This window comes from Miniopterus natalensis, chromosome X (assembly GCF_054644295.1).
Source record: "Miniopterus natalensis isolate mMinNat1 chromosome X, mMinNat1.hap1, whole genome shotgun sequence".
In the NCBI taxonomy this organism is placed as follows: domain Eukaryota; kingdom Metazoa; phylum Chordata; class Mammalia; order Chiroptera; family Miniopteridae; genus Miniopterus; species Miniopterus natalensis.
The window spans coordinates 85,550,983-85,577,139 of NC_142103.1; the positions used below are offsets into that span (position 1 = coordinate 85,550,983).

Genomic DNA, 26,157 nt, shown 5'->3' on the forward strand with positions numbered 1-26,157 from the left:
AAAATAACTTGACCTAGGTTAAGGATTTTCTATAAATGGTGTCATTCAGTATGTACTCTTGGGCCTGGATTCATCTGCTCAATATTGTGTTTTTGATAGTTTAGTGTGATCAGTTGTAGAATGATCATCCTCAATACTGTATAACATTCCATTGTGTGACTATACCACCATTTATCTTTTCATTCTATTATTGATAAGCAGTTGGACAATTTTCAATTTAGGCATATTACAAATACGGCTTCTACAAAAATACTTTTGTTGAACATATATGTGCATGTCAAAGATTACAATTGCTATGTCATAGAGAATAGATATATTTAGCTATAGTATATAATGCCTAGGCATTTTCCAGTAACTATACCAATTTATACTCCCACCAGTAGTATATGAGAATTCCAGTTGTTCCACGTCGTCACCAACATAGTATTTTCGTTTAGTTTTCATTTTAGTCACTCTGGTGGGTGTATTGGGTGGGTATACAACAGTGAGAGGATTTGTTTTAAGAAAGATTTAATTGTGCTGTGCTTCACTTCCCCTAAACTCAAGTGAGAGGAGCTTTGGGATCTACAAGAAAACCTTCAAATGAGTTTGTGAGAGCTTGAGGAACAATAGGACAAGCATCTGACTTCTGCCTATGAATTCTAAAGGCAAGATTTATGGCTGTGTTGGAGATGGGGAGAATTCCCCCCACCTACCTTTCTTCGGTTCTTACTGCTACACCAATCATTAACAAAATTGAAACAAGACTATATTAACAGGAGGGGAAAAAAACTGAATACTTTAGCATGAGAGATCACAATATGATGCTCAGATCATAAAATGAAGCTCAAAGAAATGATCTAACCAGATGCACTTTTACACTTTTTAAACAAAGAAACAAGACATTTGTTAGAAATGGACAGGACAAAGAAAGTCAGTTCTCACTACAAAGGAATCTAAGCAAGGTTTAGGTTTAGGTAGTAAATTAGTAAAGGAATAACCACGTTTGTTTATATAGGCTTTTTTGACTCTAGATTTTATAACTCTTGTGATAAAGCTGTAACTCAGCCCTTCAAGAGTAGGGAGTACACCTATCATGGAGATTTATCTTCTGCCTTTAGGGGGACAGAGGAGAGTTATAGAGATCTCCCTGCTCGTATTGCTTCTCAGGTGACTTTGTTCAAAATAATCATATGCCATTGTGAGGTATCTTGAGGCCAGCCTACCCTGGGCCCTGACAACTGGTACTGCCCCTTGGCACTGGCAGAGTGGAAAGGGCTGCCCTGGGAGCCAGCTCCTCTTCCGACAAAGGTGGGGCAGAGGTGCAGGGTTCCTGACATGACTTTGACCAAATATGACTTTGTAAAAGGGATCCATTCTGGGTTTTCTCCAGATTTACTCCAATCCAGAAGATTGATTAGAGATACATAGGGAACCCAATTATTAACAGCTAAAAGCCCAGAGGCCAAGGCTGAAGTCAGGAGCAGCTAGCCAGACAGAAGGCATTCACCTCACCAAGGAGTTGAAGCGGGAGATCTCCAAGAGGAAAATTACTAAGGACCTCATAAATGCTTCCATGGGAAAGAAAGAGGCATCATTGGAAAAATATTATCGCTAGAGTGTCCCAACACCAGATTCCAACTGACCCAGCCACTTTAGGGCTACAAAACTCTTGCCCTTTTCACCATTGCCCTAAGGTCAGCCATGTAATAATTAGCCAAAGGTTAAGAGAAGAATCTAGTTCCTGACCTTTTTCTTCTGTAGGTTTCCAGTATCAAGAAGGGCTGTGCTTAAGGAAAAGTTTAACTCTGAATAAGTTTGGCATTTGAAATAACACTAGACTGGAGTAAGCCATTATGAGATGAGACTGAACTTGTCAATGCTTTAAATAGATTTTAAAAACTTTTTAAGAAGGACTGGAAAAACTGGAGGGCATGTCAAGGATTTCATCCAGGGGCATGGAGATAACTGATCCCCATTAATAATTAAAAGGATGAGAAAGCATAAGGAAGACTTTTATACAATATAGGTGATTGGATTAGTGTTAAAAAATAAATCTCTGATAACCCCAATGTTGATGTCCCCTATGATAATCAGTCTCTCATGGATACCATTTATAGGCGAGCAGTAAGCAGCAAGATGTTTGAAGTTAATGTGAAAATTGCTACAGTGCATGTAAAAACAAATCAGCTTCAACCACTACCCAATCATGTGCTTCAGAAAAAGCTAACTCATTCCACGGAAGGTGTCAGATTGACATCTCTGAGTGTAGGTAACCTCTACTTCCCAAGGATCAGTGATAACTGCATACCTCTGACTTAACCTACTAGAGCTTTGAAGCCTGTTCCATCAAACTGTTCTGACAGCCCCCAGCACAGAAACAGTCTTGTTCCAGTTGTGACAGTAACCTGTGGGACCAATATACATACTACTGAAGTTTCTGTGCCACAAGTCAATTCCAGTGAAAGTTCAGGTGTACATAAAGTGTAAGCATTCCTCAATCTTACACACCATTTCTCCACCACTAAAGCCTGCAGTCCATTCTTCAACATGTCTGGTAAATCAACCGTCTAGAGCTTCAGGGGCTGTAGCAACAAAATGTCCCGATCCTATAGTAGGAATCAAGAGAACATCCTCACCTTATAAAGAAGAGCATTCCAAGAAAACCAAAGCAGAAGGGAATAAAACAAGCTAAGATGCTAATGGTCTTGTTTTGAGTGGGCATGAGAAAACAAAAGCGGAGGAACAACTTTATACAAAGAAAAATATGACTCATCTAAAAACTAAAAGGTTTCACTGTTTGCCTCTCAGAAAACATCTAATATGGATCTTTCCAGTACCCCCAGTCTCCCTGAAACTCCTACTCCTGTAATCAAGGATGCAATAAAACTGATATTTAACTGGTCAAAACAACTTCAGGAGCCATAAACAGTCTCTTCCAAGTCAAACTGTTGTCTTCAAATGCTGAAAAAGGAGAATAGAGGATGCAAGATTAAACATGACTAAAAATGACTGTTTATTTGATGACTTCCCTAACTGATGAAGGAGAGCAGAGTTTTCACCCCCAAATATGCCTCTTTGGGATGTTGATTATTTTAAGCTGTTTATTTTTAAGAAACAAAAGACTCAAGAAAAACCCTTGACCTTCCTCCTAACTGCCTAAAAGACTTTCCAGGAAGGGAGCTATGGTTATAGATAACTATGGTTTAATATGAACCGATGTGTGACAGACAGGGATTAATTTAGCAAGGACCATTTGATCAAAGTCCTCTCTGTGGCCCATTGTTAAAGATGGCCCAGCAAACATTTATTTACCAAACATTTGCTTTTCCCGTCTCTTTGTGAACTGCCTTCTACACTTTGAGGTTCAAAGCACTACCCCCTTTCTCCTTAGCTCCAGAATGGCATATAAACCTCAACTGCCCTATTTGTCCTAGGGCCCCATATTCTTATAGAACCCCCTAGTACACGAGTACCTTAATTATTTTTCTCCTCTTAATCTGTCTCATGTGATTTTAATTATTCTACCAGGCAGAACTAAGAAGGGAAAGGGGAAATTTCGCCTCCCCAACACTGGACTAATCAGCATTTGTTAGAGAGTCCTAATTAGTAAATGCAGAGCCAGGAGTCTATTATTAATTTGCTAACAACAGTATGAAGGATGTCAGATATTGATAAATTTAGTTACTCTTTTATTTTTAATCTGCACCCAAGGATATGTTTTTATTGATTTTAGAGAGAGAGGAAGGAAGAGAGAAAACATCAATGTGAGAGAGAAACATCGATCAGTTAGCTCCCATACATGCCCCAAAAGGGATCTAACCCTCAACCTAGGTATGTGCCCTGACTGGGAGTTGAACCAGCAACTTTCGGTGCATGGGATGACTCTCCAACCAACTGAGCAACAAGGCCAGGGCTAATTACTTTTCCTTAATCTGGACATAGAAAACAAAGAAATTTTTTTTTTCAAATAGCATGTTTCATAAATTCTTCATTGTGCTCCATTTTATATGTGTATTTTTCATGTTAAATTATAATTATTCAAACTCTTTATCTTTTCAATTTTCCAAAGTTGGAGTATAGTCTTTACACACTTAGGAGATGCATTCATTGAGACTGTCTTTTCACCATTGCTTTATGCTATCTAGTATACACTATTTCTTCTTCCCACATTTTTGTTCTCTGTAGTCACTTTGCTTCCCCCTCTCCGCTACCTAAAAAATATGGTTATACTCATAGGTGAAATGTGTGTGGTGTTTTGTGTAGCTGTGGATTTAGATTGAAATTGCCAGGCACAGATTTAGTCTTGTCACTTTGTTTACACAATGGGGGGAAATTCAGCTTATTGAACATTTCATGAAATTGCACCCAAGCTTTGCCAACCAAAAAAGTTGGACCTTTTCTGTCTAGTGACTCTTTTTTTTTTTTTAAACAATTTTTATTATATAAATCCCTTTATTTATTTTTTAAATATATCTTTATTGATTTCAGAGAGAGGAAAGGAGAGGGAGAGAGAGAGAGAGAAATATCAATGATGAGAGAGTCATTGATCGAGCCCACAACCCGGGCCTGTGCCCTGACCGGGAATCGAACCCCGATCGCCTGGATCTCAGATCGACGCTCAACCACTGAGCCATGCCCGGCTGGGCTGTAGTGACTTTTTAATTCTAGTTTTCATAACCTAGAGATCAGACTATTGCTTTCATATGATGTATGTAGTATCTCATGACTGGAGTTTGCTTTGTCTTATACTATCTATATTCCTTTTATTTTTCAAGAGTTATATTGAAAACAGATGACATATTTCCTCATTAAAAGTACATTTTTAAAAAACACCAAAAAAGAAAGGGGGAAAAAGAAACCGGCAGCAACAACCAACAGCAAGCTTAAAGGGAAAAAAATCAGGAATGAAATAAGCTAAATGTTTAGCATTAAAGTAGTTGAGATTGTGAATGTGTTTAACTGTACTTAGTATTTCTAATTTTCCATGATACAAGTATGTGACATTTGTAATGTTAAGAATATAAAATTAGTAGCTTGGAGCTGTTAACTAAAACAAACATTAGAGAGTAAAGATTCATATTTTACTTTAAATGGTTAGATAAATTTAATGATAGCTTTCATTGTCTATAAATTTAGAAGTTATTTGGGGAAGTAATTTATAATATTTCCACTAGGTATATTTAGATTTATATAATATATATGTATATATACACAGATATGTGTATATATGTTTGTGTGCATGTCTATGTATGCTTCAAAAGCATTTATTGTCTGTCTCATTGTATACAGTAGTTTTAAATTTATAGGTGCAAAACGCAGTAACAGATATATAATACTGCTTTGCTGGAGCCTAGAAAGCTGTAAAGCAGTAAAGAGCTATAAGAACTTGTTATACGTTTTCATGTGTGTTTTTTGTTGTTGTTGTTGTTCAAAATATTACAGATGTTCCTTCTTCTCCCCATTGACACCTTCTACCTCTTCCGCTCCCTCCCCAGTCCCCTCCCCACCACTGCCCGTGTCCCTGGGTTGTGCATATCTGCATATAAATTCTTTGGTTACTCTCTCCCCCTCCACCCACCCGCCCTCCTCCATCCCTCTGACATTCATCAGTCTCATCTATGCTTCCATGTCATTGAATCTATTCTGTCCATCAGTTTATTAAGTTCCTTAGATTCCACATATAAGTGAGATCATGTGGTGCTTGTCTTTCTCTGCCTGGCTTATTTCGCTTAGCATAATCCTCTCCAGGTCCCTCCATGCTGTCCCAAAGGGTACGAGATCCTTCTTCTTTACAGCTGCATAGTATTCCATGGTGTGAATGTCCCACAGCTTTTTTACCCACTCATCTCCTGATGGGCACTTGGGCTGTTTCCAGATCTTAGCTATTGTAAACTGTGCTGCTATGAACATCGGGGTACATATATTCTTTCTGATTGGTGTTTCAGGATTCTTAGGATATATTCCTAGAAGAGGAATCACTGGGTCAAAAGGCAGTTCCATTTTTAATGTTTTGAGGAACCTCCACACTGCTTTCCATAGGGGCTGCCCCAGTCTGCATCCCCACCAGCAGTGCATTAGGGTTCCCCTTTCTCCACACCCTCGCCAGCACATGTCATTTATTGACTTGTTGATGGAGCCATTCTGACAGGTGTGAGGTGATACCTCATTGTGGTTTTAATTTGCATCTCTGATGATTAGCAATGTTGAGCATTTTCTCATGTGTCTCTTGGCCATCCGTATGTCCTCTTTGGAGAAGTGTCTATTCAGGTCCTGTGCCCATTTTTTAATTGGATTGTTTGTCTTTCTCTTGTTGAGTTGTATGAGGTCTTTGTACACTTTGGAAATTAACCCCTTATCAGATGTATCCTTGGCAAATATGTTTTCCCAGACCGCGGGATTCATGTGGTTTTAATGGGATTACAGAATATTTTGTAGCAGAGATGCCAGTATGTTAGCTGAATCATCAGATAATTTTTAGACAACATTACTAAAATCAATGTCTGGAGTTTATATCTAAGAAGTTATCCTTGTAACCCTGGGTCAACTCTATGATTCCCTTAATCTTAACCACCTTAAACTCTTTGTTAGGTACATGGTATAAGGCCATTAAAAACTCTAGATAATGTTGGTCTCAATCCTTTGTAGATAGTCCAATGTCCTATCAAAGATTTTTGCAAATTTCTGATACAGGTGTCAAAGAGAGGAATTCCAGGTCGGATTGTATGTCTTCAATTAGGATAGTTCAGTTCACTCCACTCTAAGGGAAAATCTAAGGCAAGACACACCCCACTTCTTGAGGCCTCAAACCAAAAGTGAACAGAATATTATTTTAAGAATTCTGTTGAATAATATATAAGCATGATATATCAAAGTAAATTGAAATTGCATATTAGATATGCTTATCCTTCAAATCCACTGATCATCTAGGTACAAGAGATTGCTTCTCAATTCCACTGGCCCACATAGCACTCTGGTCTCTTGACATTTCTAAATCTCTCTACTCATCAAATGAACCATATTCCCCCAATCACGCTACAGTAGTTCCCCCTTATCCATGGGTAGTATGTTCCAAGACTCCCCGTGCATACGTAAAACCACAGATAGTAGCAAATCCTATATGTACTATGTTTTTTCCTACACGTAGATATCAATGATAAAGTTTAATTTATAATTTAGGCACAGTTAGAAATTAACAAGTAACAATAGAACTGAACAACTATAACAATAAAAGTAATAAATAAATAATAAAAGTTTGTAATAAAAATTTGTGAATGGCTTTGGGGACATTATTAAGTAACATAAAGGTTATCTGAACACTGTAATATCGTGACAGCCGATCTGACAACCAAAATCACTGCTAAATTACTAATAGGCAGATAGCATATGCAGCATGCATACATTGGATAAAGGGATGAGTCATGTCCCTGGTGAGGTGGAGTGAGCCCATGAGAGATTTCACCAGGCTGCTCAGAATGGTGCGTAATTTAAAACTTATGATTTGTTTATTTCTGAAATATTCCATTTAATATTTTTGGACTGAGGTTGACTGTGGATAACTGAAACTATGGAAAGCAAAATCATGGATAATGGGAAACTACTGTATTTTCTTACCCTATTATTGAAAACAAATAAGAGCTTATTAATATCTATTTCTATAACCACCGCTTATAACCACCTAAATAAAATCAACTGATGAACAAAATAGATCCAGTGACATAGAAACATGGAACAGACTGACAATTCTCAGAGGGAAGGCAGGGGAGGGTGGGTGGGTGGAGAGAGATTAACCAAAGAATTTATATGCATATATGCATAATCCATGGACACAGACTATAGTGTGGTGAGGGCCTGGGGTGGGGGTGGGTGAGGGATCAATGGGGAAAAAAAGGGGACATCCCTAATTCTTTCAACAATAAAGATAAATTAAAAAGAGAAAAATGAAAAATATCAAAACAAATGCCATATGGACAGGAGGTCCTAGGAGAGGGAGAAATTTACATTGATTTTTTTTTTTTTTACAGATCCATTGACTGAGTTTGCCCAGTCCATTTAAAGGAGAGTTGAGACAGCATGAATTCATCCACTTGGAGAAATGCTGGCAGCGTGCTGGCCTCTTAGGATACTTTGTTGAATGAAACAGAAAAAGCCCCTGCACTTCGGTAGTGTGCTGTCGAGGGGACACAGACAAATTATCACAAGTGTACAGGGAACCCAATTTCCACTGAAACCTCCAGGAAGGCCTCTCTGAGAAATCAGCAGCAGCAGCATGTCCTCGATGATGAGAAGCCGGGCATGGAAATGGCAGAGGGGAAGATGCACGAAAGCCTTGAGGTGAAAACTTGGGGGTTTGAGGGAAAGACAGAGGCCTGAGTAGCACAGGGAGGGTGTTTGCAGAGTTTGTAGAGGAAGACAGAGGTCAGCTCCCAAAGGATTTAAGATGTTATTTTAGGTATAATGGGAAATCCTGGAAAAGGTTTTGGGGACGAGATGGCCTGATCCAGTTGACATTTTTAGGAGATTACTCTGTAGTTTATGAAGGTTAGATCCAAGGACAACAATGGATGGCATTTATTTTCATAAATCTAGAAGAAATCATGAAGTTGAGGACATAAATTACATATAACATACTTTTTTTGGAAAGAGTTAGGTGTCAGGAAATATATCCAATTTGTCTAATCAGGGAAATGCCTCTTAAGAGCATTAGAATTCTAGAATAAAATTCCTAGTAGACATTACCTACATAAACTTCCCTCATATAGGTAAAAGTCTAAATTACTTGAAATGCCTTTTCCCATTTGATCATCAAATGGAACATCTGATTCTAATATTCCCATGTATCAAAGCCATGTAAGATCATTCGGATGCAATTTCACAGGACAAAGCCCAAAATTGCAAGTCTAATTTATATCGCCTTTGCATTCACACGTCTGCATGCAGCTGATTGTGTGGCTGATGATACAGTGAAGAATAAGGCTCCTTAAATTTAAAACTATGTCTCCCAGAACACATACTATTATGAACCCTAGTCGCTCTATTAATTTTATAAATTTTTTGCTGCACTGGCTGAGAGACAATATACACAGTACTGTGAGCCTGCAATATACTGCGGGTGCCAACCGCTTGGTAAATACAGGGTGGCGCAAAAGTAGGTTTACAGGTGTGAGTATGCAAAACAGAGTTTATTTTTATATTGTTATTTATTAATTATTGTCTTATTTTCTATACAAACAACTGTAAACCTACTTTTGCCCACCCCGTATGAGGAGCTATATCATAGTTTTACTAGGTGATTTTAAATTAAATTTACACATTTTAAGAAATTGGTTGCACGCGTATTATAATAAAGCAGTAATGATAGAGGCCACTATTTGTTAAAAATGAGTTTTAGACATTCCAGCAAAAAATGCAGCATATTAACTTCATGCTAATATTCAGAAAATTTTCTACAGCCCTTGCTTCCCTTTTGGTACAGCTTTGCATTTTTCTAACAGCTGGGAGTGTATACATTTAAATTTGGTGTAGGTTGGTCTATTACCCCTGTATATTTCCATCCTTGCAAAACTGTTGCGGAGCCTTTAAAATGTGAATTATCACGGTAATTCAGATGAAGTTCCGTTGCAACCAATCTCAGCTCTTAATAGCTTATTCACATGTGATGATACATGAAGTAGGCCTTATTTTGTATTTTAGGAAATTGACTGGTACATTGTGCCTTTCTTTTAGCGGAAAAATGTTAGCTACAAATAGCCCAAAGCATAAAAGAGATGAATGTTAAAGCATAATTTGTCAGACCCACTAGAGTTTTTCATTACATCCAGTCCTAATCTTCCAGGAAAAGAAACAAAAAACACACAAACTTGAACTTTGCTTTCTATGAAATAAAAAATTCTGGCCTTGATTAGTACCCATTTTTAACCATACTCTTAGTCTATTTAGACATACATTTAGTGGAACTTTCCCTGTAAATCAATGAAACAGGTCCTGATCTCAAAAATAATTCATGCTATTTTCAGAATTTGTTTTCAGAGGGTGCCACCAAGGGATCCCTGTAATCCTAAACCAGTTCTTAGTTGTCTGTAAATATATAAAATTTTGGTTTTGCTTTCTCCTGTCACATTGATGGAAATTATAAAGGGGTTAAAATAGCCCAAGGAATCTTTCCTAATACCCGGAATAACAATAAAACAAAGATATGAACCCTCTAAATTTGATTTGTGTTCAACATGGAGCTGCAGAGGAGAGAGATGGCCTGGGCTGGAGGGTGTAGTTAACTTAAAAAGTATTCACAACCTGCTCCCCTCTTCAATGTTTTGCCTGCAGTTCTGGGGCCTTTGGTTGGGCAGAATTGGAGAAATGGTCAAGATAAAGGGTGATAGAAGATGGATACATTCGAACTATATTGGACACAGCAGAGAAAAAGTGGTGAAAACAGCATGGATTTGACTATGTGGAGGTTTGGGGGTTGGGGTTTGGGAGCATTTCAATGGGGGGGGAAAGACTTTGCTTCTGCTGCGATGCATGTGACATTGTGACAGAGAGTCATGGAGAAAGAGGGTTTTCAGTTGTGTTGATTGTCAAAAACTATCAACATTCATAACTATTTCTTTAGAGACTAAGGTATGAAAAATGAAATGGTTTTCCCATTGGTTTTGGATGGTCAATTGTTTGGTGGGTGTGTTTTTTTCATCTAAGGCAGTGCCATATACCTTTTGTATACAATACCTCTAATCCTGACAAAGTAATTACTACTGTGCTCATTTTACAGATGAGAGAACTGAAGTCCAGAAATATTAATTGGCTTGTTCAAAGCCCACGGTTATTAAGTAGGCCTGCTGGAGATTTTAACCTGATATGTATAAATCCAAAATCTATTTTCCATTCTATCACGCTGCTTCCATATGCATCCTTCCTTCTGAGCAGAGAAAGGAAAGCAAGCATTAAGAGGAAAGAATTATGGAACTTTCCCTTTTATCAGTCTGCTGCCAACATAAATATTTCCTCCCTAAACTTATTTTAAATCGAAACAGGAGTGCTATCAAATAATAGCACATCATTTAAAGGGAAAAAACAGACAATTATCTGGTCCAATTGAATTTCTTTTGACTTATTTCTTCAGATAGACACTGCTTTTAGTGTGGGTGGCAGAACAGACATATAGAAATAAGAAGTCAGTGGCTTGTGATAATGATATATAATAGGGATTCTCCTTCTTTTCACACAAATCACAGACAAATGTGTGTTCCCAAAGACCCAGAGGTTCCCACAGAAATGAGAAAGACAAAAAGCCAGTACTGAAAGCCCAGTTCTTTAAATAAAAGAGGAATATTACAGAAACACGAGGCAGCAAGGCTTCATTGATCATTTGTCTACCTGGGCTACTGTCAGCAATATTCAGGTTCAGTCCTTTTTTTCTTATCAGAATGTTTGTCTGGCAGTGTCCTTACAGATTATCTATTTCTGCTGAATAACTTGCAGGGCTGCTAATCAAGAGAGAAAAGAAGCTGCCTTTGGTGATGAAAAGTGTTTTCCAGTGACTGATTGTGCTAATCAATCTTCTACAGAAGAAACCAGGAGTAAAAGATGGCCAATAATTGCAAAACACTGGTGTACACATGAAGAAAAATAACTGATGCACAAAGCACAGAAAAGCAACTCTTGAGAAAATGTTGCAGCGTTGGCTATTTAAAAAGTATATATGTTGGAAAGCAGTTTTTTACAATTTAACACCTAAGCCTTATTTTTCATATGTAGGTAAGGACTATGCCTACTTTACCCTGGTATTATAGTATTTGACAACAGTTCACAATTTGAAAGTAACCTGGCATTTCTCTTTAGGAATCTGAAAACTCATTGAAAGTTATAAAAACTATCAAGATTCTGATGCATGGATTATATTTGCCGCCGATCATAATTTTCTGGTATGAAAATCAAAACTGAATTCATGGCAGAAAATCTTTATTTGTAATTATTCCCAACTGTCAGTGCAGCTCAAGAAATAATCCCTAGCGTTTTAGTCTCTGTTTACAGTTTGCTTGTAAGTTAATTGTGCTAATGCAAGTATGAAATCCGATGTAATATTGGATCTACAGGTACTTCTATGCAAATATTGTCAAGTACAATCTAAAACTTATACTCCTCCCCATAAAAAACTATGAAATGTTTTTTTCCAATCTGTTATGAACTTACACAATTTTTTAGGAATGTGCAACTTGAGTCAATTACGTAAGAGATCTAAAATCATATATGTTTGTAAAATATGTTTAGGTGATGCCTGAAATTTTGGAAATCAATTTTGGCTGCTTAGGTGCAAACTTTTCTTCAAATCTAAGAGAGCATTAATTGTAAGGCTCATTAAAACAGGGAAGAAGTATGTCACAAATTAATTTATGATATATTGCTTTAATGAAAGTCTTGCATGACACATGATGTGGTCACACCAGCCTCTTTTTTCTTTGAAGTTTACTCTTCCAAACAGCAACATTTATTTATGATGGGAATCCCTCTAAGGTCTCATGAAGCATTTTTGTATTTCTTTGCATGAAATCATGAAATCGCGTTCATGCCCCCCCAATGATAAGTGTTTGCTTTAATAGCACGGTCCTTTTTAAAACTGGTTTTAGTGGTGTTTGGTAGACATTGTCACACATCAGGTGTATGTGAAAGCTGCTTTCTCAAGCAAGGTGTCACCTTTTCTAGTCTTTTCTCATGACAATATATCTCTGTCAGTCATGAAGCTTCTTCCTAAAACAAGAAAGCATTAAATCAACCAGCACTGAGTACATTAAAATTACTACTATTTAGCACATGGTTGATACTGACTTTTGGTAGATGTCCCTCACACATCTACTGTGCCAAAAAAAAAAAAAAAAAAAACACAAAAAAAAAAAACACCAAAAAAAAACAAAACAAAAAAAACAGAGCTCAAAAATATTGAAGGACTAACACTGTACAAAAATAAGAAACTTCATAGTAAAAATAGACTAACCAGTACCTGAATGTGTTTGGCATCATTTAGACAGTATTCTGGATCAGTAGACATATGTTTAGCTACAGATCAAAGGATGAATGAGAAATTATATGTTGTTTGAGTTGGTTTTATGGGCAGTAATTTCCTTTCACTTTTTCTCTTCTATAACTTAACAGACTGTAGTCCTAAGAACAATCTTTAACTAACATGAAAGCCATAATCTCTCTGCCATAAAGATTAGTCAACCAGATATATGATATAAGCTGTCCTTTTCATATAAAACTATACCTTCCTACATAATTATAGATATTATGATTCAGTCACAACCTTTTATACAGAGAAACATACACACATATAGCACTATATATAGCACCATACAGATATGAGTTTTAGATTTATTATGAGCACAGGCTTTACAAATTAAGGTTTCATAAATCAAATAATATGTTAGAAAATAAATTTAATGTTCAGAAACAGAGAATTTAATTAACATGATGAGATTCAAACAACCATTAGAAAATATGGCCTCAAACAATTTCTCAGTATCTATTAAAACATTAAACTTGTATTAATTTTTTAAAAGCATACTATGTGATCTAACTAATGTGATCCTAGCTAAAAATCTATACATATTATATGTAGCTGCCAATATATACTTATCTATATACTAATATTTAGAAGATTATACATCCAAATATAAAATGAGAACAGAGATTAATATGAGCCATGGCATTATGAAATACTATTCAGATAAAATGAAATTCCTTTTGTGTCTTAATATGTTCATTTTATGTTATTGTTCTTTTTTGCTAATACAGAGCATTCACATTTTCTGGAAGATTTATTCATTAATATACTATGAACATATTATATTATGTCTATAAATAAAAAACTACTTACTACTAGGTCGGGATATTTGCAAATTGCATGACAGTGGTCAAACATTTGTTGTTAGATCACTTTGGTTGCCATCAGAAATCAATGATAATATCTATATAATTGATAGATCCTTAATCTGAGAAATCTATGTAACCCATGGCTGCACTGGGTATAATAAGAGGTAACAGGATTGTTTTAAGAATGAAATGCAATAATGTATGTAAAATACCTAGTGGATTGCCTAGAATAGATTAAGCACTCAATGGTTAATTTTTCATAAGAGAAGAATGTTATTTGGGTTTTTTTACTTAAAATCATATCAGCAAATATATGCATCTTTTTAAAAAAATTATAATTAAATTATTAAATAATGTTAAACCAAGAGTTGGGGAATCCATTACACCATATAGTAAACATGTAGACCTTGTGCTGATAGGTACTTTGAAATCCCACTATATTTCACCAATGTATATTCCACCAATCAATTGGTTCTGTACCCATCTGAAGGTATTTCAAATGACACCTTTTCCAATTCATAGATTTCTACTTCAAGAAACTAAATTTACAGTTACATTAATCCAGAATTAATGTATTGCAAATCTCATTTCATCTTGCCATACTTCTAACATATTTTGCCAGCCATGTCTGCAACTCTTAGAAAAAAGTTATGTTAGGACAGAAAACCATGACATTCTTATTAAAATAAAACACCCAATGATAGTGGAGTGAGAATTTCCCAGAAGGCAATCACCATTCTACATCAAAGCTCCAAAATAGCTTCTGAAACGTATTTTCTCTTTGTATTTCTTGCTAGTTACTATAGAGACCACCACACTGGCCAAGGGTGGAAATGAAGGTTAGAAGGGAAACAAGTAGAGAAATGCCCTAATAGCCACAAAACTCATCTCTGAGTATTTTACAGAGTTGTTAAATTTATTGAAGGCTAAGGTAGTGGCTTCAATTTGTCATTTTTAAATTTTTTTCAATCAACATGGAGCTGTTCCAGGTGACACAGAATCAGGGATCGCAGGGCCTATCTTCTCAAGGAGGGTCTTTGGGACCCTTAGATCTTCCCATTGAACAGGGCTTTGAAAAAACCTGAGGCAGAGGGTAACCAAAGGGAAATAAACACGGGAAAACACGAACCTAGATAATCTGATTTATAAGGTGTACTTTGCTTGTTTTCAACTCGAGGACTTCTTTCATAGAGAATATGAAACTCATAGCATACCACCATGGAGCAAAAACTAAAATATCTGTCATGAAAAAGAGCACATACATGCTTCTAGACTCTTAAACCCAACAAAGCAAAGTCTAAAATCAAGTTCTTTTGCTCATGCTGGCCCAAATTTGACTTTCTTTCTAGGTTCTACTTCTTAGTCTAGGAACTGAAGTCTACCCAAGCATTGACACAGTAAGGCCCACTCTCTCAAGGGGTACTACAAGAAAACCTTGTCTGAATACATTGTCATACCTGAACATAACATACAATAGACCCACACCTACCATGTCAGCTGGGGTTTCATAACACAGTTTTCCCCAAACTCCTCAGAAGTCTAAGTCCTGACTTTATTTACCACCCATTCTCATATATTAGAACTAGCAGACTAACAGAATGGTCATTATGTAAAATCACCCTACATCCATTTACAAAGGACAGCCACTATTGTGGTTCCATTTCAGTTTTGCAGCACACCATACAACCTAAAAAATGTCAGCTGTGTGGAAATACCAAATTATTTTGATGCTACCATGGTCTATTAATTTGAATATTCCCAACTTAATTGATCATAACCAGAAGATGGCATAAATATACCAAATAAGAATGTGAATAAATATTTAGAGAGAGTTTCCTTGTTAAGAAATATAAAGAAGTTTTTAAAATTATAGTGCACAATACAATTTTAATTTTTTCTTACTTATCACAGAGCTCTTCTTTACTATAGAGACTGGGAATCTTATAAAAATGCAAAAGATCTTCATTAACATTGATATCAATAACCAGAATTTTTAAAAGGTAAAGATCTGTTTTAGTCTAGAGTAGAATCTGGGGAAAAAATAAAATCCTTATTTCAGTTGATATTTTTCAATATGAAATACCTATTTTTCTTGCCACTTTAAAGGAAATAAACATTGATAAATGTTATTAACATTTAATGAATGATTAATAGTACTGCCTTTTCCATAATAATTTATTACATGAAGTGTTTTATCATGTTCAAGAGACATGTAAATAATTCTATGCACTGCCATTTATAAATGCTTTATAACAAGTTGATAGGACATTATTTAGAACTTGTTTCAAACAAGGTAGGAACAAGCCTAATGACTGAATCTTAAAAGTCTATGCTTTCATTAATCAAGATTTCTAAGTCATTTCTAAATGTTACCTCAATTTAAAAGGCAACTACCATTTCTTATTTGGTTTCGACCTCAAGTAGAAATAGAAAATCTATAGCACTCAACCTGGAGTGAGCACCATGGCATAGAATTGTTAAGGACAATGGTAGCAAAAGTTCCAGAACATTACCTGTAATCAAAGCCTAGAATATTGTTATTAGTTTTAGATAGATTCTAAGTAAGGGATATAGACGGAAGGAGTTTATGAAACTTTTTAGATAAACTTTTCAAACCAGTTTACTGATACTAAACCTAACTTAGAAGTGAATGCCACCTATTATTGGAAAGTAAGACATTTTCAACCGCATGTGGCATTTTTCTCCTTTCTGGCCTCTTGATGGAAAATTTATCTTAATTCTGACATTGCAGATTCATGGAACATAATAACCACCTCCAGAAACTGTGATGAAGAGAAAAATTCTCACTGGCCTCTCCTGGAGGTAAGGAGTTAAGCAGTCCTAGCTCACTTTGGGTGGATTGGGTTGAATGGAGGAGTAAGGTGGGGTAGGGGATTCCTTAGAGGTCTATACCTCCTTAGGCACTGGTCAGAAATTAAATTTGAGGAGTTTAAGAACACATTTTCATTGTAGAGCCTATTCTCCTTCGTGCCCTTCATCTGTTTTTTTGTACAGACCAAACCATTGGCTAAATTCTTGAGCATGTACAATCAGCAATACCACATTCAAATAAAATAGGAAAATACATTTTATACAGATTTGTGTAAAATAAACAAACTGAAGAAAATAAATAAAATAACAAAACTTACAGTGCTATAATGAACACTAATCCAAAATTTGACAACAGCAATTTCACAAGTCTCCATGCCTTGTGAGTTCTCACTAGATTATCCCTTTACTTTTGATCCCTTTACCTTGTCACCACCACCCTCCCCTGCTCAAATTTGCCTCCTCTCCCTGCCTCAAGCTCCTGTCCTCTCTAGTTTATTTTACACACTTCCTCAGGATTCCTTTTCCTAATCATAATACTTGTGTCATACTACTTCTTTGGGGACCTGTCATTCCTCGCATTAGCATTTCTCACCCAAAATCCTCAGAACACATATGTCTCTGGAGATGTTGCATGGTGTTTGATGAAAAAAAACCAAAAAGGAATTGGTGATCAAATATACTTGGAAAATACAGGGTAAACAGAGTAAAGTCAGTTTCTCTACTTCTCATAACCTTTGGTATCCCAAAAACTCAATGTGAATTTCCAAATTAGAGTTAAGATATGAAGTACTTTCCAAATTTATTGGTCCATTAACGTCGTTTTTTTGCAGAACATCTTCTAACACCTTAAAGGACACTTTTGAGCCCAGCCAGGCATGGCTCAGCGGTTGAGCATCGACCTAGGATCCAGGCGATCAGGGTTCGATTCCCGGTCAGGGCACATGCCCGGGTTGTGGACTGCAGCCAATCAATGACTCTCATCATTGATGTTTCTATCTCTCTCTCTCCCTCTCCCTTCCTCTCTCTGAAATCAATAAAGATATATTTTAAAAAATTATTAAAAATTTTTAAAAAAGACACTTTTGACATAGTAGCCAACAGTATAACGACTCAATTCTAAACCTGGTAGTCCATGAACTTCACAACAGGGCCCTATATTAGTTTCTTCAGGCTGCCAAAGCAAAGTACCATAAATTGGGTGGCTTAAAACAACAGAAATGTATTCTCTCACAGCTCTGAATGCTGGAAGTCCAAGATCAAGGTGTCAGCAGGGCCATGCTCTCTCTGAAGTCTCTAGGTGAGGATTATCTCCACAGCTCTTCCTGGTTTCTAGTGGTTGCCAGCAATCCTTAGCATTCTTTGCCTTGCAGCTGTGTAACTCCAACTGCTGCCTCCATCATCACGTGGCTATCTTCCCTCTGTGTTTGTCATCACATTAACTTCCCTCTATGTATGTCTGTGTCTAAATTTTCCTCTCTCTTTTTTTACTTTTCAAATTTATCTTTATTGTTGAGAGTATTACATGTATCCCATTTTCCCCCAAAATTGATCCCCTCCACTTCCCTCCCACCCCCTTCCCAGGCCCTCACCCTGTTATTAACTGTGTCCATGGGTTATGCATATATGCATATAACTTCTTTGGTTAATCTCTTCCCACCCTCCACCCCCTTCCCTCTTTCCTCTGAAATATGATTGTCTGTTGCATGCTTCAATGTCTCTGGATCTATTTAGTTTGTCAGATTCTTCTGTTCATTAGCTTCTTCTTAAAGAAGACCCTTCAACTTTTCCTGTAGTGCTGGTCTGGTGGTGATGAACTCCTTTAGCATTTCCTTGCCTGAGAAGCTCTTTCTAAATGATAGCTTTGCTGGGTAGAGTCATCTTGGTTGTAGTTCCATGTTTTTCATCACTTTGAATATTTCTGGCCACTCCCTTCTGGCCTGCAAATTTTCTGTTGAGAAATCAGCTGACAGTCGTCTGGGTGCTCCCTTGTAGGTAACTAATTGCTTTTCTCTTGCTGCTTTTAAGATTCTCTCTTTGTCTTTAACCTTTGGCATTTCAATTATGATGTGTCTTGCTGTGGGCCTCTTTGGGTCCCTCTTCTTTGGGCCCCTCTGTGCTTCCTGGACTTGTAATTTGATTTCTTTCCCTAGGTAGGGGGAGTTTTCTGTAATTATTTTTTCAAATAGGTTTTCAATTCCTTGGTCTCTTTCTTCCCCTTCTGGCACCCCAATAATACGAATGTTGGGCCTCTTGAAGTTGGGCCTCCAGAGGCTCCTTTACTATTTTCATATTTCCAGATTCTTTTTTCTTTTTACTCTTCTGGTTGGGTGTTTTTTGTTTCCTCATGTTCCAAATTGCTGGTTTGATTCTCAGCGTCCTCTACTCTACTGTTGATTCCCTGTAAATTAGTCTTGATTTCAGTTCGTGTAGCCTTCATTTCAAATTGGTACTTTATTATGTTATCGATTTTCTCAGTTATTTCCCTAACAGTCTGATTAAACATCCTTATAACCATTATTCTGAACTCTCTGTCTGTTAGCTTGCTTGGATCTATTTCATTTAGTTCCTCTTCTAGAGATTTCTTCTGTTCTTTCCTTTGTGACATGTTTCTTTGCCTCCACATTTTGGCTGCTCCGAGGTGTTCGTTTCTATGTATTAGGTAGAGCTGCTGTGTCTCCAGGAATTTGTAGAGTGGCTTTGTGTAGTAGGTGTCCTGTGGGGTCCAGTGGCTCAACCTCCCCAGTCACCTGAGCTGGGCCCTCTAGGTGCTCCCCTGTGTGGGCTGTGTGCACTGTCCTGTTGTAGTTGAGCCTTGGTTGCTGTTGGGGTCACTGGGAGGAATTGACCCCCCAGGCCAATTGGCTGTGGGGACCAGCTGCAACTACAGCCAGAGAGCTGCTGTGCTGGAGACACCCCTATGGAGCAGGATTTGCTTCAGTGGGGCTTTGGTGTTCACCAAGTGCATCCCTTGAGTGTCAGTCATGGATGTGGTAGGGCTGTAATCCAGCGTGGTCAAGTCTGACCACCAGGTGCACTGTCTCTGGGGCCTCCCAGGAGGTTCAAAGTTAGCCTCCACCTGTCCCTTGCCCAGGGCCACCCAGCATGAGCTACACAGCAAACCGTAGGTGGCTGCTACTTCTGCTGGGCTTGGAGGTGTCCAGGAGAGGCCCAGCTATGAGCCAGTGCAGGCTGCCGCTAGTGCCAGGCCTGGGGCCACTTATCAAGCCCCATGGGGCCGCTGCTGCTTGTTTGAGAGATTTTAGGAAAGTCCTAAGCATGAGGCTCCAGAGGCCACTTGCAGAGAAAAGCCCCTGGAAACGGCCTGGATGAGCTGCAGGTGGGGAGGGGCGGGGCCTCCGGGAATCACGGGGCGGGGCCAAAGGTGCGGGTCAGGTGCTGGCGACTCAAACATGGCGCCTGCCTGCCGGCTGCGCGGGAGGACTCGCCACAGGAGCCATGGCCTCCGCCAGCCCTTCTGCCCAGGAGGAAGCCGCCCTCCGCCTCTCGCCCGACTTCAGGCAGGTTAGTTCCTCCCCGAGTGTCCCGGGTCCCTTCAGGCCGCTGCCCGGCGCTGGGCTCAGAGGGAGCGTCCGAGTGAGTCCGTGCCGGGCCCTTTAGAGGAGCTGCTGGGGCTCCCGCGGCCTCCGCGACCCTCAGCGACAGTCCCCGCTGGTTTCACAGCCCAAAGCTGGGGGGACGTCTCTTCCCGGCCCTGGAGCCCTGGGCTGGGGCCTGCTGTGGGGCTGGGACCCTCCCTCCTCCGGGAAACCTCTGCCGCCGAGATTCCCTCCTGGGTTTCCCCGGGCACCGGGTGTGGGCCCGCGGCCGCGTCTCCGGGATCCAGCCCCGCCCCGCCCGCGTCCCCGCCCCTCCCCCGGTCTCGGTGCTGCCTCAGCTCCCTGGTTGCGGGGCTTCTGTGCAGCCGGGTCTCAGGAGGCTCTGAGGGACGGTGGTTTAGTTGTGATTTTGATGCGGCTGCGGGAGGGGCGGGTGCAGCTGTTCCCTGCGCCGCCATCTTGTTTCTCTAAATTTTCCTCTTCTTATAAGGGTTCCAATCATTCGACTGGAGTCCATTCTAATCCAGTTTGACCTCATCTTAACTTGATTATATCTAAAGGACCCTATTTCCAAATAAGTTCACATTCTGAGGTTCCAGGTGGTTATGAATTTTGGAGAGACACTATTCAACCTAGTACATATCGCAGCCATCTTTGCAGTATTTTCCTTCACTGTTCTTTTACTATTTCTTATATTTCAACCAATAAGGTTTAGCTGTCATGCTTTCTTTCCTCTACAGTTCAGGCTTATAGATTATGTCCTGGGATGAGTTATCCTTGAGACAGATGTTATATATTGGCCCACTCATCAACTATACCAACTTTCTTTCCCTCACTTTCCTCTACTTTTGAAACTAGAAAGGGAGATACTTGACTTCCCAGCCACTCTTGCAGCTAGAGGCAGCCATGTGGAAACTCCCACAAAAAAGTCCTTGGAGAAGGTTGTCACCAAAAAATGAAAATACAAATCATCATGAGGAGAAGAATCTTTTCCTTTTCTAAAAATCCTCAACCGAGGATATGTTTATTGATTTTTAGAGAGAGGGGGGAGGGAGAGAGAGAGAGACATTGGTGCGAGAGAGAACATTGATCGGTTGCCTTCTGTACATGCCCTGATGGGGGATCGAACCCGCAACCTAGGTATTTGTGTTGACCGAGAATCAAACCAGCAACCTTTCGGTGTATGGTATGATGCTCCAACCAACTGAGCCACACTGGCCAGGACAGAACCTTTTCCATTATACTTTACATTTTTCTTGTCTTCCTAGGAAATGGGGAGACATGATCATGGCTGAATGTGCAGCAAGCACCTTATGACCATAAAGGTGAAAGCCATACATACTACATGTAGTAAAGCAGGGAGATCAAAGGAGCTTGGGTGCTTGCTAATACCATGGATTGCCTCTTTCTAGCCTTTTTGTGTGTAAGAGCCACTGTTTACAGGGTTTTCTTCAGCTAGCGGCCAAGCGTAATCCTGATTAATAAGCCTCTTCAATTTATTAAATTCAAGTTCTTTCAGTTCTCAATAATCAGACCCTGCTTTCTATAGCTGAGAAAAGGCTTTCTTCTCTGAATCGATATAATGACTGATTGCTGGGATTCATTTATCAATTAATCCTGCCCTGCCAGGCAGCATTTCTTCTATTCTACTCTTGAACTGTTATTTCAATATTTTGTGTACCTTAACTGTTTTCATATTTTCATATATAACCAAATATAACATAGTTGTATTATATGACTCACAAATATATTATAACATACTGAAGAGAAAGTATGGCTTCTTACATTTCCTTCTACTTTATAGTATATAATAGCTAACGTATCTTATCAGAACATGTCCACTATGCTATTAAATTTGGGGGGTTTTAACTATCTGTAAAGGTGTTATTTAATATTGTCTTCTCAAATAGTTATTTTTGCTGAATCGTCTGCTACATACATCACACTGTCTTGCTGACATCCTACTGCATAATAAACCTGGAGGCTAACATTGCAGATATGATCTATAAGGAAGATAGTTTATAAATTGATTTCTTTGAGACAAGAAATTAAGTGTCTGGTACTCAAAGGGTCAGTTCAGTGTTTGTCTTTTATTCAAACCATAACTTCTCTCTGCTCTTGGAACTTGACTCTTGGCAGAAGGATAGACAGGCCTAAAATGTTTGGACTCTTCTGGGAGTCCAAAGAGAAGGAGCCAGAAAGGGCCGCTGCTGATTGCAATAAACTTTAAAGAATTTGGTAAATGTTCCATTTATCCTAAGATAACCTTTTGACAAGTAGAGGAAAATCCCTTTATAAAAATGGTTTCTGAAGGTAAGTATATATGTTTGCTTAGGCCTGTCCCCATAGTGTGGACAGAGCCAAACCTCTACTTAGTGCCTTTGCTATACATGCACACATTCATAAATATATACATACAACCAATACACACATACATTCATAAATGCATACACAGACACATGGATATTTATACATATACACATGCATACACATTCATAAGTAGACACACATTAATAAACACACACGTATCTATAAACATACACATACAGACATTCATGCACACTCAGAAATCCTGCTAATCTTTACATATGTTAACTATGTCAGGTCTCCCAAGTGAAATGGAGAGAGAAATGTCCACGGTGTTTTCAGCATAAAATTTATAACAAGAAGTTTCTGTTGTCTCACCATGGAGATAAGAAGCACAAGAACTAAAGGCAGCTATTTTGTTTTTAAATAGGATTAGAGAAGTCCCAGAGCTCATATTCTGTAACAAGTATTGTTTGAAAAGAGTGTCTTGCCATCTCATCTCTTGCTTAATCTATGCAAGCCACCCATCCTGGCATTCATTTAGCTACTTAAATACTGTACCATCTTCTTTCATGATTCAGACACTCTGTCCATGTTGTTCATTTCTGTTACCTAGTTAGTTAACTGGTACTTATCTTCCAAATCTTATGGTAAATTTCTCCTCAGGGAAACCTTAACTGGAACAAGTATTAAGTGAGCTCCTCCTTTTATAGTCTTTTATAACCTTGAGTATATTTCTTTTATTGTGCCCATCAAAGGTTGTAGTTTACATTTATTTGTGTGATTATTTAATGAAAGGTTTTTCCTGCACTAGATTATAAGCTAAGAAAGCAAGAGTTCTCTGGTTTGTATAATGTTACCTCCCCTCAACCTATTACAGTGACTGGCACATATGTAGTAGATAAACAATAAATAGTTGATTTGATCGAAGGTTATCTCTGAAAGATCATTAAACACAAAACATTACTGACGTCTATCAGAACATATTCAGCTGCCAAAAGACAAGCTGAATATAGCTCAAATAATAAAGTAAACTTATTGGTTTACATAGTTAGAAAATCCAGATATGGGGTGAATATCAAGGTTGGTTTTATTCAACAGATCAGTGGGGTCTACAAGAACCCTGATCCTTTTCATCTCTCTCTGCAACATCATAGACCCGGCTCCCTTCCATGGTCAAAGATGACTGCCAAAAGCTCCAAAGATTACATGCTTTCTTGTCCATATTCAAGGGGGAAAATATTCACCACAGTAAAAGAAAGAAACCTACAGGTTTTGAATTGTGTCTCCCCAAAGTTAATATGTTGAAGCCCCAACCCCCTATAACTCCAAATGTGACTGTATTTACAGATAGTATTGATCATATCAATAGATGCAGAAAAAGCATTCAACAAAATCCAACATACTTTTTTGACAAAAACTCTCAGCAAAGTGAGAATACAGAGATCATACCTCAACATAATAAAGGCCATATATGACAAACTTGCAGCCAACATCATACTCAATGGGCAAAAACTAAAACCATTTCCCCTAATAACAGGAACAATACAGGGGTGTCCACTTTCACCACTTTTATTCAGCATAGTACTGGAAGTCCTAGCCATAGTGATCAGACAAGAACAAAACATAAAAGGCATCCAAACTGGAAAGGAGGAAACAAAACTGTCATTATTTGCAGATGACATGATATTGTACACAAAAAATCCTAAAGACTCCACCAAAAAACGACTAGATTTAATAAATTAATTTGGCAAGTTAGCAAGATACAAAATTAACACCCAGAAATTGATGGCATTGTTATACACCAATAACAAACTCTCAGAAAGAAACTAAAAAAAATTCCCATTTACCATTGCAACTAAAAGAATAAGATACCTAGGAATAAACATAACAAAAGAGGTAATAAACCGCCCGGCCGGGCGTGGCTCAGCGGTTGAGCATCGACCTAGGATCCAGGCAATCGGGGTTCGATTCCCGGTCAGGGCACATGCCCGGGTTGTGGGCTCGATCAATGGCTCTCTCATCATTGATGTTTCTATCTCTCTCTCTCCCTCTCCTTTCCTCTCTCTGAGATCAATAAAAATATATTTAAAAAAAAAAAGATGTAAAAAACCTGTACTCGGAAAACTACAGGACACTGAAAAAAGAAATAGAGGAAGATATAAACAAGTGGAAGAATAAATGTTCATGGATTGGACATCATGGTTAATCACAGTTTAATGATTAACATCATTAAAATGTCCATACTACCCAAAGCAATCTATAAATTCAGTGTAATCCCTATTAAAATACCAACAGCATATTTCACAGATCTAGAACAAACACTTCAAAAATTTATATGAAACCAAAAAGATCCCAAATAGCCACGGCAATCTTGAGAAAGAAGAACAAAGTTGCAGGGATCACAATAACAGATATCAAGTTATACTACAAAGCCACTGTAATCAAAACAGCCTGGTATTGGCACAAAAACAGACATATAGATCAGTGGAACAGAACAGAGAACCCAGAAATTGACCCAAGCCATTATGGTCAATTAATATTTGACAAAGGAGGCAAGAACATACAATGGAGTAAAGACAGTCTCTTCAATAAATGGTGCTAGGAAAATTGGACAGGTACATGCAAAAAAATGAAACCAGACCACCAACTTACTCCATACACAAAAATAAACTCAGAATGGATAAAAGACTTAAATGTAAGATGTGAAACCATAAAAATCCTAGAGGAAAACATAGGCAGCAAACTCTCAGACATCTCTCATAGCAATATGTTTGCTGATACATCTCCTAGGGCAAGAGAAACTAAGGAGAAAATAAACAAATGGGACTGCATCAAAATAAAAAGCTTCTGCACAGCAAAAGAAACCATCAACAAAACGAAAAGGGAGCCCATTGTATGGGAGAACATATTTGCCAAGGACACATCTGATAAGGGGTTAATATCCAAAATATATTAGGAACTCATACAACTTAACAAAAGGAAGACTGACAATCCAATTTAAAAAATGGGCAAAGGACCTAAATAGACACTTCTCCAAAGAGGACATACGGATGGCCAAGAGACATGAAAAAATGCTCAACATTCCTAATCATCAGAGAGATGCAAATTAAAACCACAGTGAGGTATCACCTCACCCCTGTCAGAATGGCTCCATCAACAAATCAACGAATTACAAGTGCTGGCGAGGGTGTGGAGAAAGGGGACCCTGGTACACTGCTGGTGGGAATGCAGACTGGGGCAGCCACTATGGAAAACAGTATGGAAGTTCCTCAAAAGATTAAAAATTGACCTGCCAATTGACCCAGTGATCCCACTTCTAGGAATATATCCTAAGAAACCCAAAACACCAATCACAGAGAACTTATGCACCCCGTGTTCATAGCAGCGCAGTTTACAATAGCTGAGATCTGGAAACAGCCCAAGTGTCCATCAGTAGATGAGTGGATAAAAAAGCTGTGGGACATTCACACCATGGAATACTATGCAGCTGTAAAAAAGAAGGATCTTTTATCCTTTGGGACAGCATGGAGGGAACTAGAAAGTATTGTGCTGAATGAAACTGGCCAGTCAGAGAAGGACAAGTACCACATGATCTCACTTATATGTGGAATAT

General features: G+C 38.3%; 1 pseudogene; it reads left to right on the plus strand.

The window, feature by feature from the left end:
• The first annotated feature begins 1,972 nt into the window (after positions 1 to 1,972).
• LOC148090604 (poly(A) polymerase alpha pseudogene) lies at positions 1,973 to 2,907 on the plus strand (annotated as a pseudogene).
• Positions 2,908 to 26,157: the final 23,250 nt, after the last annotated feature.